At 48.1% G+C, this 7,903-nt stretch overlaps 1 protein-coding gene across 2 annotated transcripts in view; it reads right to left on the bottom strand.

Annotated features, from left to right (window-relative positions):
* Positions 1 to 7,903, bottom strand: part of ZHX2 (zinc fingers and homeoboxes 2) — a 191,314-nt gene that overhangs the window by 30,279 nt on the left and 153,132 nt on the right. The gene's annotated exons all lie outside the window — the stretch shown is intronic.

The following is a 7,903-nucleotide window of genomic DNA, read 5'->3' as shown; positions in this document are numbered from 1 at the left end:
GACAGAGCAAGACTCTGTCTAAAAAAAAAAAAAAAAAAAAAAGAAGAATAAACTCTAACACAGTCCCTTCCATAGTGAGTGGTGCGTGTCCCAGCAGACCTGCTGCAAGTCGCGGTTCTTGTCCTGGGCCAGCGTCTCAGCAGATATCAACTGGGCAGTCACATCTCGTGCCAACCTGAAAACACTTAAAGGGAGCAGGGAGTTCTCCCTTGGGCTGTGTCACCCAGGGCCCAGTGGTAGGGAGATGATCTCCCCTATCTAAGGAGATTGGGTACATTCAGGGTGGTGTGGCTGTAGACAGACCATCCTTATCTGGAGCAAGAAACATCCCTGCACTCACGGGGTTGCTCAGAACGGAGCACACTTGTTTAAGATTCTGGTTCCCAAGAGAGGGGGGGAGAGGTAAGACAGCTATTCCTGTGTTGCCCCTCTCCGTCTGAAGTCCTGCTCCTCATGGGATAACTAGGAGCGTGACAAGCATGTTACACAGAAAGGAACCCGGAGCTCCAAATACACTCTTGCTGCCTTTACCTGTTTTTGACCTTGACTCAGTTTTCCTTTTATCCATTGCAACATTTGCTAAGCACCTCAAAGGAACCCTAACCATAATGACACCATGACAATGCCTTGGAATGAATTGCCTTGGAATACCTACTTTTCTTTTTGCAGAGACAGAGGCAGGTTTATATAAAAGAGGAATGATCAGTCTACATAGACATTGACAAAGAGGCCGTTTCTGGTATCTCTGCAAGGCTCTCCCCTTCACCACAAGGCGCTTCTTCCATCTTTACCCTCCCTGTGGCGAGTGGAATGCAATTCAATTAGACTCTTGCTTACTGAGTATGAGTATGAGCCAGAACCCTGTGGCTAGCTGGGGGCACAAAGATGAAGATGCCACAGCTCTGTCCTCAAGGAGTTCGTAGCTGGTACACTAGTTCTCTAGGGCTGCCATGACATAAGTACCACAGACTGGCTGGCTTTAGACAACAGGAATTTATTCTCTCACAGTTACGGAGGCTGGAAGTCTGACATCGAGGTGCCAGCAGGGTTGGGTTCTTTCAGTGCCTCTCTCCTTGGCTTGGAGATGACTGTCTTCCTCCTGTGTCTATCTGAGCTCTTCCCTCTGTGGGAGTCTGTTTCCTAAGTTCTTCTTGTTATAATGACACCAGTTATACCGGATTAGGGCCCACCCTAATGACCTCATGTAACCTTAGAGTTAGGGTAATTAATTACCTTTATTACCCTATCTACAAACACAGTCGCATTCGGAGGCATGAGGGGTTAAGACCTCAACATATGGATTTTAGGGGAGCATAATTCACCCTACAACAGTTGGGCAGGGCACCTTCCGATGGCACACAAAGTGATTGGTTCATGCAATCAATAAACACTGATAGAGCACCTCGTGGTGCCAGATGCTGTTCTAGACGCCGAGGATACAGCGGCGGATGGATGGAAATTGTGGCTCACGCAGAGCTCACCATGGAGGAGAGTAAGACAGGGAATGCATTAAAGGTGTAGAGAGGGGCAACCTCAGGTTTTAAGCAGGGTGGTCAGGGACTTCGTCCTTGATAAGGTGACAGTGGAGCGTGTGGATGTTGCCAATACAAGAAGGAGAGAGAATTTATGAAACAGAGAGGAGGCTGTGCTTAATTTTGTAGGACAGGGTGGGGGAAGGATATGTAAAAGCTTTCCAGGGGAGGTAACTTTCCTCTTCTTAGAAATAAAATGGTAATAGCTACAATTAATAAAAATTCTGCATGCTTTCTTGGCGAGTTTTCACAACAACTCTGCAAAGCAGTTGTGACTACCCTCAATCTGCAGATGAAAGAACCAAGACTAGAGAGGGTAAGTGTCTCACCTAACTTCACACAGCTAGTTCATTGCAGAGCTTGGATTTGACCAAAGTCTGTCCAGACCCTGTGCTCTTGGCACACCACCACACAGCCTCTCCTGGATAAGCAGGGCTTCAAAGCGGGAGAATTCTGGGAGGCAGAGGAACGTGAGAGTGACTCCTATCAGAGGAACCTAGTCTTCCCAGGCAGAGCACACAGCAAGAGCAAGACAGAAAGCAAGAAAACATCTGAGGAATGATAAGGACTGAGGTTAAGGGGCAGGGGTGTGACAGAGGCAGGCAGGAGGCAGAACAACTTAGGCTGGGGCTAGAGGGTGAAGAGTCTAGAAAGCTGAGCCAGAGTTGGGATATTGGCCTGCAGGCAAGGGAGGGTCAAAGCTTTTTGTGCAGGGACCTGGAAACAGAGGGGTCTCGGATTCAAGGTTGTGGGGTAAGGCTGGCAGGAAACAGAGGTACATCAATAAAGAACGAACCCTCAAACAAGGCAGCTGAACAACAATCTCAGCAAACCCCAAATTAAATGGTCAAGGCCCAGGCTGCTGAGAGATATCCTTCCCTCCCACCTCCAAGTTTCTCCTTTAAGTAGATGCTGGGAGCTTGTCACGTTTCATCTGGAACTTTCTCCCATTCGGTTTGGCCTTTCTTCCCCACCACGGAATGGCTGGACAATTGGGGTTTGAATGCAGCAACTCTGATTCTCCCTTAATCAATTTCCCAACGGTAATGACAGCCAACATTCACCGAAGCCTTAGCATATGCCAAACGCTAAGTTTCACTTCTCAGAAACCCTACGTGGACACTAAGGCTTAGAGAGGTTAAGGAGCTTGGCCAAGGTCACACAGCCTAGAGCAGTAAAACTGGGATATGAACTTTGTGTGTAGACCTAGGGATTGTGTTTAAATACAGATGCTGACTCACTGTGTCTGGCGTAGGGCCGAGGACTGTACTTTATTATTTTTTTTTAAGACAGAGTTTCACTCTTTCGCCCAGGCTGGAGTACAGTGGTGCAATCTCGGCTCACTGCAACCTCTGCACCCTGGGTTCAAGTGAGTCTCCTGCTTCAGCCTTCTGAGTAGCTGGGATTATAGGTGTATGCCACCATGCCCAGCTAATTTCTGTATTTTCAGTAGAGATGGGGTTTCACCATGTTGGCCAGGTTGGTCTTGAACACCTGACCTCGTGATCTACCTGCCTTGGCCTCCCAAAGTGCTGGGATTACAGGTGTGAGCCATGGCGCTTGGCCATGATTTTGCATTTCTTCTTTTTTTTTTTGGGATGGAGTCTCACTTTGTTGCCCAGGCTGGAGTACAGTGGCACAGTCTTGGCTCACGGCAATCTCCACCTCCCCGGTTCAAGCGATTCTCCTGCCTCAGTCGCCTGAGTAGGTGGGATTACAGGCACGAGCCACCACGCCCAGCTAATTTTTGTAGTTTTTTAGTAGAGACGGGGTTTCACCATGTTGGTCAGGCTGGTCTCGAACACCTGACTTCGTGATCTACCTGCCTCAGCCTCCCAAAGTGCTGGGTGTGAGCCACGGCGCTCGGCCATGACTGTGCATTTCTAACAGGCTCCTAGGTGAGGATGCTACGACGCAGGTGTGGCAAGCTTTAAGGTACAGGGCTCTGTAAGGCTCCCCAGGAAGTATCCTCCTCTCCCCCTGGTATCCTTTGTTCTTTCTCCTTCCTACTGTCATTTCCAGAGACAGGTAGTGGCATTTCCTGACCTTTCCCTACAAGTGGCCTGAAGCCCCTGGGAGAAGGTAAAAATGGATCAAACTGCCACACCAGTCCCTGGAAAATTCTCAAGGTGGCTGGCTCAGTCTGGCTGTCAGGATGCTACATGGCTCTGCTCTTGACCTCCCTAGGGAGGTATCTGAGGGAGGTGAGGAGTCAGACTGCAGAGGCCTCCAGCAGCGGTGGATCTCTAGCCCTTGGGGGATCAGAGGCCAGAGGGAGCTGCAGAGCCTGGATTCCAAGGGTCTACCCAGAGGGCGGCCGTGCTGTGAGCCCAGGGAGCGCTCAAGAGCTGCTCGCTCTCAGGGAATCACACCTCCGGGCTTTGACAGGGATGCCTCCTCCCATCGCAGAGCTTTTCACGGGGGCTGTCAGAAGAAATAACAGGGCTGTCTGAGAGCTTTCAAAGGAAGCATCTTGTTAAGACATCAAAACCAAAAAGGATGCTTTTAGCTTTGTGGGGTCTTCTGACAGGGCCGTTAACAGATTCTGCCTTGGTTCATCAAGGGTAGATCTTTTTTGAGGGGGTAGGGACAGGAACTGCTCCTTTGTGTTTTAAAATCACAACATGTCACCCCCCCCAGAAGGCATTCTGCAGGGTAAATATGTAGTGGCAAGGGAGGTGGGTGGGGGCAGGGCAGGAGGAATTAGATACTACAAAGCAGAGGGCCTGGGCTTAGCTCTGAGCACCAGCAACCCAGCAATATTCTCATCCATCCTGGCCTCAGTTTTTCTCATCTGTTAAACAGAATTACTTTTGAAAGGTCCCTGGCGACCTAGAGTTAATTCCTGAGTTTTCTGATTTTTTTCCCCATTCTACTTTAAATCCAAATTTGAATTTTGGGGATGGGCCCATACTGTGGCTCCAAAAACCATGACACATCACCTGGAATTCTTTGTAAAAACACCAGTTCCCAAATCTCAGTCCAGAGTTACTATACCCAAGCCTCCAGGTGCAGAGCCTGGGAATCTGTATTTTTAATCATAAGTCATGCAACTGCTGTGCAGCCTTGTTTGCTACCTTTGGAATTAAGAGATCACTTGGCTTCTTCTAATTCGGAACTGGTCGTGCTGAAACACTGTCCCATGAAGACACAGAGATGTTCACAGCTGCATTTCTTTTCTTCTGCAACTAAAATTACAAACAGCCAAAGCTCCCTGCCATGCCAGGGAGTAGAATACCGTATTAATACTCCCAAAGGGAATGACAGACAATTTGGAGGACGAGGTAGAAATGGGGGAAGCATTGTACAAAATTACAGTCCTTGAAAAGAAAACAGAATGCTGGTCGCTTGATAACATAGCATAAAACGTCTTTATAAATAAGATCCACAGAAACGGAGTTGGTGATTTGGGAAAGTTGAGATGTGAGAAGCGATTTCCCGTTATCTGTGTTTGTGTTTTAACTTTTTGTATCTCTTAGTTGCTCAAACTGACACATTTTTAAAAAGAAAAGAAGGGGTTTGTTGATCAAAGAAACTTGATAGTACTAAAATGTTGTTTACATGCATAACCTTTTACAATTTTATTTTATTTAGAGACAGGGTCTCATACTGTCACCCAGGTTGGAGTGGAGTAGTATGATCATGGCTCACTGCAACCTCAAACTCCTGGGTTCAAGTGATCCTCCCACCTCAGCCTCCTCAGTAGCTGGGACTACAGGCACATGCCACCATGCCCAGCTAATTAAAACAATTTTTTTTTTTTTTTTTTTTTTTTTTTTTGTAGAGAGGAGGGTCTCATTATGTTACCCAGCTTGGTTTTGAACTCTTGGGCTCAAGTGATCCTCCTTCCTCAGCTTCCTAAGGAGCTGGGATTACAGGTGGGAGCCACCACACCTGGCCTACATGTATAATCTCTATTATTCCCAGAACACCAACTGACAGCTGTGATCTCCATTTTACAGATGAGGAAACTGAGGCTCAGAGAGGTTCATGGCTTGCTGAAGAGGGTAGAACCCAGATAATCCTGGCTCCATACCTGCTGCTCGATCTCTGTGACACACAGTTGTTCACTGTTAACAATTCTACTTCCTGATACTGTGTCTATCAGGAAGTTAGATTTCTCACAAATTCCAAGTGGCCTTCTCCTTTGGGAGTGTTCAAAGGAGGAAGATTTTAATTGAATTGTGATATCTTTTTCAACTTGCTTTTCTGAGAAGCTCGTTAGGAAGAAAGCTGGCATGATGCTTTCTAACCAAAAAAGCTTCATGAATGGCCAATGGAAATTTGAAGTGAGGTCTGCGGTTGCTTCACGCCGCCTGCTGGGTGAGCATCACCATGCATTTGGGTGACACAGGGCTCTGAGGGGAGGCTGGGTGTCCTGCCAGTGGTGGGACAGGGTGGTGGCTTCAGACAGGGTAGTCAATACCCAGGGGCAGAGGAAGCCACTTATGCCTGAGAAGGTGGACTGGGTCTGGACCCATATGAACCTGGAGCCCAGAATTTACTCATTTACTGCAAAACAATGAATTCCAAAGCTCAGACCCTTCCGACCCTTCAGTAGGTAAAGACTTGGCCTCCAGGGGCCTTGTTCTTCTTCATCAGTGCCCACCATTAGTGCCTACCAGGTCAGTGGAAGTGGGGCACAGGCCGAAGCCAGCACCCTAGTTTGAATTCTGGCGTCATCCTTTACTAGGAGTCCACTTTCCTCTGGCCACAGCCTTGGTGCCCACCTCATAGCCCTCAAATCCACATGCAAGCCAGAAAACACCAAATGCTGTGTATTAATTCACTATGGCCACCCTCAGTTCCTGCAGCTGTAAAATGGGGTGAGTCTCCACCTGCAGACTGACCTGAATGAGGACCTTTGACACTGGTGTGTTCTGGATCTAATCAAAGGGTGATTTTGATGAGTAAGCTAGTGTGAGTGGTACGGGGACTGGGAAACTGAAGTTCAGATGGACTGCCCCACCCTTCCTCCCCATCAGACCCCGTTTTCCTCCACAGCGCCTCTCAGCGGCCAGCCACTGTATCCTGTGCATTTCTGCTAGCTCTCTCACCTGGTCACGCTGCTCTGAGATGTTTCTTACTCATCTTTTGTTCCTACCTCTTGAATTTCCTGCGTAACTATTCCAATATGAATTTCCCAACTTTGCCTCTCTGTTTTAGTAGACTTTGCCTTGGAACTTGCTGAGATCCAGCTCACCTCTTCCATCTTTGAGCATCTCTGTGCTTTCCAGCCAGTTAGGAGGTAGTTGGTCTCCCTGTTAAAGGGTTAATCGCTCCACTGGGCCTCCAGCCCAGCACTCATGGGCTCTGTCAACTCCCATCTCCCTGAACTGGGTCCCCTTCCTTTTGGGTTACAAACACCTTAGGTTGCCGTTTCCATAAAAAGGCAAACAAAGCAAAGCAAACATGAAAAGCAAGGCTAAATCTCTTGTGACAGCTCGATTCCACCACCATCTACACATCATTGTATCGGCTCCTTCATCTATGGCAGAGGTGAAGAGGTCTGGCTCCTGAGTGGGAGATGTGCCTTCGAGGTCTGGTTCCATGCCATGGGTGAGAGACCCTGGACAAGTTCCACTAATCTTTTGAAGCCTCAGCCTTTCCTTTTGTAACATGGAGATGAAAATGGTAGCCACATCAAAGCATGGCTGAGAGTATCCAGCGAGCTGATTAGAGTATATTTTGTTCTGTGCCTGATCCTTGATGAGCTAGAGGGTACCTGTTGTCAAAATTATTTTACTGTCAAAGTTCTCAAAGGAAGTTTATGATTACATCTGCTCACTGCTACTCTTACTGCATGCTTTGCCCCTCACCTCTGTGGATTCTGCCCTCCCAACTCTGTTGACAATTTTCTCTTAAGCTGACAAATATATCGCACATGACTGACTTTGCAGGGCAAATGGCCACCCTCAAAACACCTCTACTGGCTGCTCCTTCTTGATCTCAATCTCCTTCTCTGCTTCCTCTTCTTCTTAATTTTTTTTGAGACAGAGTCTTGCTCTGTTGCCCCAGGTTGGAGTGCAGTGGTGCAGTTTCAGCTCCCTGAAACCTCAGCCTCCTAGGCTCAAGAAATTCTCATGCCTGAGCCTCCTGAATAGCTGGGACTACAGGTGCATACCCCCAAACCTGGCTAGTTTTTTGTATTTAGTAGAGACAGGGTTTCACCATGTTTCCCAGGCTGGTGTTAAATTCCCGGACTCAGGCAATCCTCCTGCCTCAGCCTCCCAAAGTGCTGGGATTACAGGTGTGAGTCACCGCACCTGGCCCCTCATCTTCCTCTTCTGTTTCCTGCTGTCAGTAGGTGCATCGCCATGCCCTTGGCTCGTCTCATCCCTCTCCTCTATCCTTCTTGGTGAACTCATCCA

This window comes from Sapajus apella, unplaced genomic scaffold (assembly GCF_009761245.1).
Source record: "Sapajus apella isolate SASKATOON/1434 unplaced genomic scaffold, GSC_monkey_1.0 scaffold3, whole genome shotgun sequence".
NCBI lineage: Eukaryota > Metazoa > Chordata > Mammalia > Primates > Cebidae > Sapajus > Sapajus apella.
The sequence above is the reverse complement of the archived record's forward strand: the minus strand, read 5'-3'. Positions and strand labels throughout refer to the sequence as shown.